Source organism: Lactuca sativa, chromosome 4 (assembly GCF_002870075.4).
Source record: "Lactuca sativa cultivar Salinas chromosome 4, Lsat_Salinas_v11, whole genome shotgun sequence".
NCBI classification, from domain to species: domain Eukaryota; kingdom Viridiplantae; phylum Streptophyta; class Magnoliopsida; order Asterales; family Asteraceae; genus Lactuca; species Lactuca sativa.
In genome coordinates, this window is record NC_056626.2 from 369,935,493 (window position 1) to 369,946,351 (window position 10,859).

Sequence of the window (10,859 nt, forward strand, 5' to 3'; positions counted from 1 at the left end):
GTGGAAGGTCCACCACAATAAGAATGCCGTATGATTGCATTTGCACCACCACCGTCCTCCTCCCCCAACCATTATCATTCCCACCTGCTTTTTTCCATGAATCAACCCATAATTTAAGGGAATAAATAGCTCTATTTAGTTGGTCAAATAATCCGGTCTTACGTTTCCAGAAAAAATAACAATTTTCTTAAAAATGTTCACAACATATAGATTAAATCAAAGGCGAATAACATACAGGTTAGATAATGGATCAAAATTCGTTAGGATCATACATACCGTTAAAATGTGTCCGTTTGGGTTTGAATGACACGCTTATTTGTCTTTATTTGTTTTTATAAAAGATATCAATTAAATATGTTTATAAATATTTTTGTTAAAACGAAATCAATACTTAGAACAAAACAGCTTAAAAAAACGTCTATCCGATTTCGGACACTTGAATATATGTTTTTTTTTTTAAACTTATTACACAGTAAAAGGTTAAAACTCTTTCTTATTGTTAAGCTTCATGATATTTACACAAAAAGAGTAAACGTATTCATTTTGTTAAACATCGAAATGTGTATTACATAAATTTTGTTAAAGACCGACTTTTTTATATTTTGTTTTTTAATACATGTTACTTTAAAGCAAAGCGTAAGGAGTCTCAAAAAGCCATTTGCCTACCAGGAAGACATATAAAAAGTCATGTTATTGAAATTTTCAATTTTCTTGTACCTAGACATTGGTACATATGAAAGGAACACCACCTTTAGGATAAGGAGCTTATATTGTAACAAAATATTAAAATAATATTTGTTTATAAATAACATAATCGAGCCTGTAAAATTAATAAAATAGCGGTTTATAAACACAATTAATTCTAATTATTATTCTATTATTATTAAAAAAACACTAATTATAAGTAGTATTTTACTCGTTTTACGTTGAGACCGTCTTTATTTTAAAGATAAATCATCTATAACATTATATGCGGATAATAAAAAGCTACTAATTATATACCGGTTAATAGTCAATTAACATAGAAATTTAAGAACAAAATGTACCTATTAATCTACGATTCAAAGATTATTAACATGAATTAAAATAAATGGTTATATGGAATAGGCGATTAAGTTAAATGTATGTAAGCTGTAACATTTTTTCCATTAAGATTGTGGGTGATAATCGACAAAGGCTTATTATTTTTTAATATAATAATAGAACTTAAAAAAATTGGGAGGGGCTTAGTCATATTGATAGCTGATGTAAGCTTCAACTTATTCATGGATTTATTAACTATATATATTATAACAAAACTTTGAAAGGGATTAAGGGGGGCAAAGTATCTGGCAGCCCCCTATTGGCTCCGCCCTGCCTCTGTAGACACCAAGTTTAGATTACATATCGGGTCATGATTTTAGTGAATTAAATTCTTGGCCAATAACTTTTCACTTCACATACAGACATAGAGTTTTGTTGAGTTGTCAAAATCTTCATATTTCAAGGCTACATGACATGTTTAATGTGACACTATTTACGAATAAGAACTTCTGGTATAGATTGAGAGAGACTCTTCGATGGGATACAGTTACAGGTTTGTCTGGGTGCCATTTTGAGCTTTTCATATGTATTTTAATTTATTGTGCCTTGAAAATATTTTGTAATCGGTTTGGTTGAGCACCTGACGCGATGTTTGTTGTCTACATAAATGACACATGTGATCTGTCAACTGTAGGTATAATTATTGTATGATATAATTGTTAGAATTGTTATAATGTTTGATATTAGTTTACAATATTAGTTCATAAATGACTAGAATATTGATATCGATGCTTTAAAGTTTAAGGGACATGTTGTTCGTTTATGGAAGCGACATATGTATTTGATTTCGTATGAATGGAATAATATTGATATGATATTAATGGACGAGAATGTATGACTTTATCATGGATAAGTTGTCTCTATTTAAAGCGACATGTGTATTTGAATTTGTATGAATGGAATAATATTGATACTTGTTTTTTTTATGTGATAATTTAAGGGGAAGCGTATATCAACTACCATCAAGAAGGATTTAGTTTGCAAGTTTGAAGGATTGTTGAAGGAGGGGACTATGTTTTCTTTTTTTTTTTTTTTTTTTTTTTTTTTTTTTTTTTAAATTTTACGTTGCTAATAATCTTGTGCATTTGAAAATAATAGACCATAGATTTAAATTAAAATTAAAAAAAAACATGTTTCCTAAGGCAATTACATATGGCTTTTCCCATATTGTCATGATTTTTTGTTTTGCCAAGTTTTGAGGCATTATTTCAAGCAAGTTGGGGAGGAATGTGCAATTGATAAGGAGTCTTTTGTATCAAACATAAAGTTGGTCTTATACTTGTGTTGTATGTCTTAGCATTTCTGAATTACTTGGTGTTTTGTTTTGTAGATGTCATTGGTTTATTGACAGGATATACTGACTTGATGCCAAGCGTAAAGGATGGTTTGTCTACTAAGACGGTGTTGTTTCATTTACAAGATTTAGAGTAAGAAACAATTATGTAAATTTACTTAGATAGAACTTTACAGGTGTGAGAATACGAATTGGTTTTTGTTGCCCAGTTTGGACCGTATTTATTGTACTATGTGGGCTGAACATATAGATGATTTTGTATTTGTATTGGTAATGTTGCTTTTGGTGAATTTGTAGTGGTCATCATTCAACATGGTAGGATTTGAAAATTGCAAGGTAAGTACTTTATATGTAATGCTCATTGGTTTTGTTTAAATAATGAAGTCTGGAGTTATTTTGTTATATAACTTACTCATTATATGCGTGATCATGGTCCTTACAGGTCGCCTTGTGGTTACTAACTTCTTTTTTTGGGACAAGGTTAATTGTGAAGTCAATATTTAACGATGTTGTGGACTTCAAAAAGATGGTATATAACATGTTTAATTATAGGAATAATTTACGTCATTAATCACCCCAAGGTATTTGCAGTGATTGAAGGAATGGTTGTTAAACTGGTGAAATTTTAGATATCGAAGGTGTAGAGGCGGATCTCACACTAAATGGATTTGCTCCTTGTTGCCACAAAATTTTAGCCATTACTCTCTGGGACTTGGGGGAGGTATTAAATTTGTAATGTATGACATTACTTATTTATGATTTCTAGTATTCTATTGTTTTTGCTATTCCTAGGATACTTAGCTGGTGTTGGTTGGGAACATCATGGCTATTCGGAAAGAGGAACATTCGTTGTATGTTGCATGTAGGAATGTCATTGTAGTATGGCCTCAGATGTTGTTGATAGTTTCAATGTTGATGAGAACAAGCGTTGAGAGTGTCCAAAGTGCAACACGTCCAGAGTTGGATATGAGTACATGTTACACTTGTCTCATAATTTCTCCAATACGAATGATTTTGTAATAACAAACTAAGGTGAAATCTGTCTTGATTTCTGTGGATATAACATTCAGGTACGGTTTAAAGATAAAAAGGGTGCCGTGTATGTAGTGCACTTTGACCGAGATATAACACGCCTGTTAGCAAAAATTACAAATGACATGGTGAAGGGTTTAGCAGAAGATAGGGATGAATATGCATTTCTTGATGAGTTGAATGTACTTTTCGATTAGCGGTATGTAGTGCATATTGAAATTTGCTATTTTAACTTACGTAACAACTACTATATTGTCACACCCCAAAACCTGAACGACGGAAACGTTCCGGGGCGGAGGACGTCATGTGCAGTATCACAACAAAACACAATAGCAAACAAGCAACAACATCATCCACTGCATTAATAATATAATTTAATACAAGTGTGTTATGTATAGTTTATAAGACACCAAAATATGAATCAAAATAAGAGACAAGTCTTGAAAGCTCCGTCTTCTCAAAACCTGGCATCGGTACTTGTGTACCGATGACCTAAGAATACAAGTTATTTTGAAAGAGTTGATCAGCTTTAAAGCTGGTGAGTTCATAAGCATTTTAGTGTCATTGTTTGTATGAAAATGTTTGTAAGTGTTTGATGTATAAGTTGGTAAATGTTAGTAGTAAATATTTGTATCTCCTAGAGAATCCTATATTTTCTACTAAAAAGTAGCCTTCTACCAAGGCATCAAATGTTCTGTATGTTTGTTTCTTGTAAAAGTGTGTATTTTTCCCAAGTGTGACTATCATTAACAAAATGTAGTTTTTACATTACCGTTTATGTGAGAAGATCACAATATGAATGCAATGGGAAATAATAAAGTACTATAGTGTTGTATATAGTAACTACTGTTGTACTAACTACCTTAAACCGGTTGTTAATTAAGGTATAATGTGATATGATTGTAACAATACTTGATCGACTAGTAAAACACGACGCTCGAAGACATCGTAATGGTATGACATTCGTCACCCGTAGACCTGCAGGTCCCACTGTAGCTAGCAGCAAGGTGTAGGACGGTCAGTCCTGTATAGATCTATACACAAATTCACGCTCTCCCTCCAGGAGACTCTGGTTACAAAACGAGCCACAACAGTGATGTCGTGCCCTGATATAGTGACTCACATTTATGTTATAGTATTCTTGTATATGTATTGTATGTACTAGTGTAGTGTATGTTCTCTCTGTCTAGTATGTAGTATGTTCTCTTTGTTTCTCATCATAGTATGTTCTCTTGTATAGTGTATAGTAAGTATTGTTTCTTGTTATAGTATTCTCCATCTGTTTCTCTTTATAGTGAGTATTGTTTCTCGTTATAGTATGTATTGACTCATGTATGAACTGACTCTTTGTATGTTTCATTGTACTAGAAATAGTGAGTAGTGACTTCCAAAACTGTACCTATTATAGTTTACTAGTAGAGTTCTTCGTATAAATGAACATGTTTGTACACCTTTGCTACCCAAAGGTATTGAACTGAGATAGAAGCTTTTATGTCAATACATATGTACATAATATATAACTAAGGATCAAATGGCACTCGGACAAACAACAGGGTACTCTAAGTCCACAAGCAAACAAGGAACAAGAAATAAAGTGAGTTATCAGTCCTAAGTCCTTCCAACCTTACTTATATAACTATAAATGCATTAGACATGGTTTTGACAATATATAAGTTTAAAAGAGTTAAAAGAAAAGGTTTGGAATATAAGAACAAGTTTGATAAAGAGTTTAGTATGTAAAAGAGTTTGATGAACATTTTTAAGTATTTGAAATCCATATGTTTGATAACAGTTTGAAAGTAATAGAAAATTCTATCTGTTTGTTCTAGTTATTAATCACATGTGATTGATATAATAACAAGAATGTTTCAACTTGTATTCCCCCCGTAAAAGCATTTAAAATCATTTTAAAAGGTAGATTAAGGGGTATCAACTCACCTGTAGTGAGTAACTCGAATGAAAGATCGATATAGGATTGTTGGGTGTCAATTGGAGTCTTAAGCACAAGCAAATCCTATTTAGCATATAATTACACATATATGAATAAATTTAGTGTATATAACCATTAATAGTGATAGGGACACTCCTTAGGGACATAAAAACACTTAGAATTAAGTGTTACTAATGCATATGGTTGGATATAAGGAGTGTATGGCCCTATATTGGAGTGTAAGGCCACAAAAGCATGGGTTTTATGTGTGTGCGGCCAAGTGGGTGTGTGGCCACACACTTACTATGAAGTGTGCCAAAAACGTGTTTCCAAGCCTTAGGAAAGTTCTAGGTTAGGTGTTTTGACCATTTGTTAGCTTAAATCGGAGTTTAAAACCATTTTGGAGCCTAAAAAGAGTGTTTGCGGCCACACATGGTGTTTGCGGCCGTACACACTTGAAGATCATATGAAATGGCGTTTTTCATGCATAAATTCAAGGCTCCTTAGTTTATATCAAGCAATTGCAAGTGTACACCAGATTTAGAGGCTTAAAAGTGTAGTTAAAGTCCAAAAAGTAGTGTGTGTTTGTTGGTGTTTTTGAAGATCTAACACCAAATAGGTGTTTTTAAGGATCAAATCAAGGGGAAAGTCTAGTTAAAGGCTTGTATTCACAATTCAAGGAAGTAACACTTACTTGATTTGATGATTTGAAGAGAAAAGATGGTTGATACTTGAGAGAAAACGAGTTCTAGGCTTGAAGAAGTGGAAAAAGTGTTTAAGAATGACCAAGGACCATATATATATATATATATATATATATATATATATATATATATATATATATATATATATATATATATATATATATATATATATATATATATATATGTGGGAGTGTGCGGTTTCCTTGAGTGTGCGGCTGGGATGGGTGTGTGGCTGCACACTCGGGTGTGCGGCCGCACACACCTTGTGTTGGTGTGTTTGGCTCATTTGCAAGGTGTTACATTCACAAATACTCATCCCAAAACCCATACCTAGATTATACTAGGCCTAGAACACTCAAACAGACCATAAACCACGCTAAAAGATAGCAAAATGAGTCTAACTTTGATAGATTTGAATGTTTGTACAAGCTAGGAATTTCGGATTGTCACATATATTTACACAGTGTCAATATTTAGTAATGATTCCTAGTTTCTAGCTACATTACCAGAGAATGTTGAAGAATATGAGGTTTTAGAGGTAAAAGAACAGAATATTCTCTTAAATGGACATGGTTAGTTATCTTGACCTAATGATCTTGACATTGTTGCCATACATAGTGCTATTAATGTTGAAGCTACTGGTGGTGGGGACGAAGGTAAGACAACATTGAATTTGTTTCATAAAATGTGTATTCATGGCTTAATATTTTGTTGATTTATAATATTGTTGTATGTTATTTATAAAAATGTTCCATGGTTTGTCTTTCCAGGCTAGCTTAGGCAAACAACAAAATAGTGTTGTTTCATTAGAGGAACTAGATTGTCAAGTTCGCTAAAGAAGTTGGCGAATCCAAAGAAGGAGAAGTATTAGGTTGGTTCAAGATGTCACTAATGCATACTTTGGTTGTATCATTTTAAAATATTTGACAATGTATTATTATAAATTTCAATATAAATGATTATTCATTTATTTAAAACTACACCTTGTAATGAACATATGTTTGTTATCAACTTTTATAATGGTACTCTTACTTGACTAGAACAATAAAATGTTTGAAGTCTCTTAAAAATTTATTTTGAGCATTGTTAATAATATTGTTGGTTTGTTATAATCCATATAACATATCTATCTTGAGAGAATTGGTAATAGTATTTCTGACAACTAGTAAATTTGGGTCAAGAAAAGTCTAAATTGTAACCATGTACAAGTAAATTAATAATCCCACCCCGCTACAATTTATTCTTGTAAATCAAAAAGGACATTATTTATATGAGTACACATTTAAGCATATATTGAGAATCATGTTCGTAATAAACGTTTAAAAGTCAAGATAGGTCAAATAATTAAAGCATGAATCAAAAGTGGGACATTGCTTTAAGGATTTCGGCCAAGAAAACCTCATGACCGAAAAACCATTTGATGGAAAACCCCGAAAACCAAAACCTCCATGAATGAATATAGTAGGACTGAAATCAAGCCTAGAAACATCCCTAGGCCGAAATCATGTATGATTTCGGTCATACTAGGAGTACAATATGGGTATTCAATGGATATGAAAGAGAAACTGTAGGTGTTGACCTGGGTGATAAGATAATTCAGCTTTACGTCTAATTACCCAACACATACCCTTGCAACACCTCCCTTTATCCTTCAAATACCCATGAAATCACTTATCTACTTCTCCCATGAAAACCACGTCTAGAGAGCATTTCTTCATCACTTTCCTTCACTATGTCTACTTCCCTTCGTCTTCATATTCCATAAGATTTCTCTCAAGAACAAGAGCTAAAACTCTTCAAGATCCTTCAAGGGGTTGACTTTGCTTCAAGAGGTCTTTAGAAGTTGGTAAGTATTTTCGTAATACTTTGGTGTTTTTAAGCATTATTATCTTAGTTTCATAATGTTTACACACATTATCGTGTGTGAAACATTTAGAAAAATCACATTTCCAGAGAAGATTATCAACTTCACTTAAGAAGCTAGGCTTGAAACCTCATATCCTTCCTTCAAACCATCCACAAAATCAACTCAAGGTGAGTTTATACCCCACCTTTTTCGAGATTTTCATGTTTACATGTGTACATCTATATGTTGTGTATAAGGTTTTATGTGCATGCTAAGTGATTTTACTAGTCATTTCAAGATTTCATGCACCATATGGCTAAGTTATAGTATATAACTAATTAAAAACAAGTTTAAAATATATTACCTGAACAAATGGGAATATTATTACCTTTATGATAAAGGAATTTTTCTATCAAGGTTGAGTCTTCATAACTATTCTAAGACAATATTGTCTTGGGTTTTAACCAAATTATGGATATTATAAACCTATTATTTTGTATAAATGGTTTTACATTTAACTAACTTTACAACTTTTTCCGTTAAACTATAATGGGTATAGTTTGAGATTCATTGAAACTAGTTATTAGTTTTCGGGCCTATCATAAATAATTATTTCAAACTATAATTATGTCAATCTATAAAAATACTATGGAAGGGAAATGCTACTACATACAAAAAGGATTTTCACTACATTACAAGTAAACCATTAGTACAGTTTGTGAGACACACTCTCTTCATTTACTTTTCCTAAAGTACACCATAAGTCCTGCATTATAACTAGAGTCTACTAGAGGGAGAGCGAGACAATTATGTATAGATCTATATGAGATTGATAACCTCGCACCTAAGCTGTTTGCTACAGTTAGACCAGAAGTATGGGGTGACAAATGTGTGCCAGCTCCTATGCTTGAAGAACATCGTACATGCCACTATTCGTATTAAGGATGATTATAATAACTCACATAGGGTATTAACAATCATTTTGGTTTACGGGGCTAATGCATCTTCATTAGGTTTTATAAAATACATAAGGAAATATGATATTACTTTACAATATAATACTACTTACATTTTTGGTCTTAGGGTTTTAAGACTACATCTTACATTTAACAAAATATTGGATTTTCTGGAAAAACTTTACGCTATCATGTACTTGGAAACATTACAGATTTTATTCATACAAAAACGCTTATGAACTCACCAACTTTAATGTTGATGCTTTTCAATATTGCTTGTATTCTCAGGAAACCAGTGAGCAGGTATTACGAAAATATTTTTTAGGACAGGTGTCACTACATCATAATTTCTACTTTTAAATTTCTTGTACTTCACTTTTGAGCAAACTAAGTATGTAAATAATGTAAACTTTTATTCTCAATGTATGAATGTTTGTGATGCTATGATTCATTTATATCGAACTGTTATGATATTATTATACATGAAGTTACTCCATCCGCCCCCATACGTTTCCGACGTACTGGTTTGGGGGTGTCACAGATTGCTATCCGAGCATTATTTGTAGTGAACTAGTATATCAAACCATACAAGATATACAACTATAAATAAAATGGGACTAAAACACTCTGAATAAAAGTATATTTTAAAAATATAAGTAATTTATAAAAGTGTATATACATGCATGCATATTAGAAATAATGTTATAATAAGAAGTATTTAAAAGAGTTAGACATCGCGATTAAATTTAGACAATTATGTAATCATATCTAAGGTAAATATAGCCTAATAAACAATATTTATTCAAGATATGACCAACATGTGTTTAGGAGTGGTCGTGGTGGACATTAAATCTAAAACTTACGAACCCTAAACATATACCAAGAAGCTATACGATCAAACATATGTAATGAAAATACTATAGGACTATTTTAGAATACATACAGTTAGACTTTTTATGCATTTCTCACCATCTTGTACAGACATCATGGAAGGATTCCATGCACCAGGAGACCCCTATTTCCCTAACCAGAGAAATGGAGGTTGGATAGAAGAGGATCCTGAGGAGATCATGGAAGAGGAGCCCGATGAAGAAGAGTTGGAGGAAGAGGCAGAGGAAGAGGAAGATGAAGAGGGAGAGGAGGAATCAGATGTGGAGTCCGACGTCATAAACCTTCCTTACATCGCACGAGTCCCTGCACACCGTTTAGGCTACAATGGACCTACGCCCCGCTGGGTGGAAGACCTGGAGAAATGGAGCCAACACCAACACCTCCGCTCTACTTTCATCATGGAGCGAGGTTTTTATAACCTCAACCACAGGGGACCGGCCGCCAGATCCCTCCCAGTCATGATCCAGGGTATTACGGACCTTGGTGACCAGACTAGGGCAACGGTGAATCGTGCACTTGAGTTGGGAGCCGCTACAGAGATTACAGACGCGTAAAATCAAGATTTGGAGAGAGACTACTATCCTATGGATAGACTCATTGAGGACCTTACCACCACTTGAGCGGAGGTAAGGGAATATCAAGAGAGCCATACGGCTCTCGAGGAGAGAGTGATCGTAGTCGAGCTTCGATTGGATGAGCTACAGGTCGCCTCTACTTCATCCCAGGGAGCGCAGATGACTACCCGTCATGAGTAGGATCCATTTTACTCACAATATGTAGGAACGAACCTATTTCTAAGTGATTAACTATTCGGAGGGTCATTATGCTGCCAAAATTTTATCTTTTGATGTACTATAGACCTCCTTAGAGGTCAATTTTCCCCAAAACTTATGTACTAATACTTTGCCTTCAATGAAACGGATATATATTTCATTTTATTAGATGTTGTTATCTGCTATGTCTTTTCTTTTCATTTTTATTTGGCATAGTAAAATTTCAATTATAAAGTACAAGCAACTCTCAATAACAACTAGATTCGATACAAACAAGGTGTTCCATTAAAGTAGTGTCTGAACCATAACTCATATTAAAAACTAATCGTCATTCCACCTTGTGGCAGAAA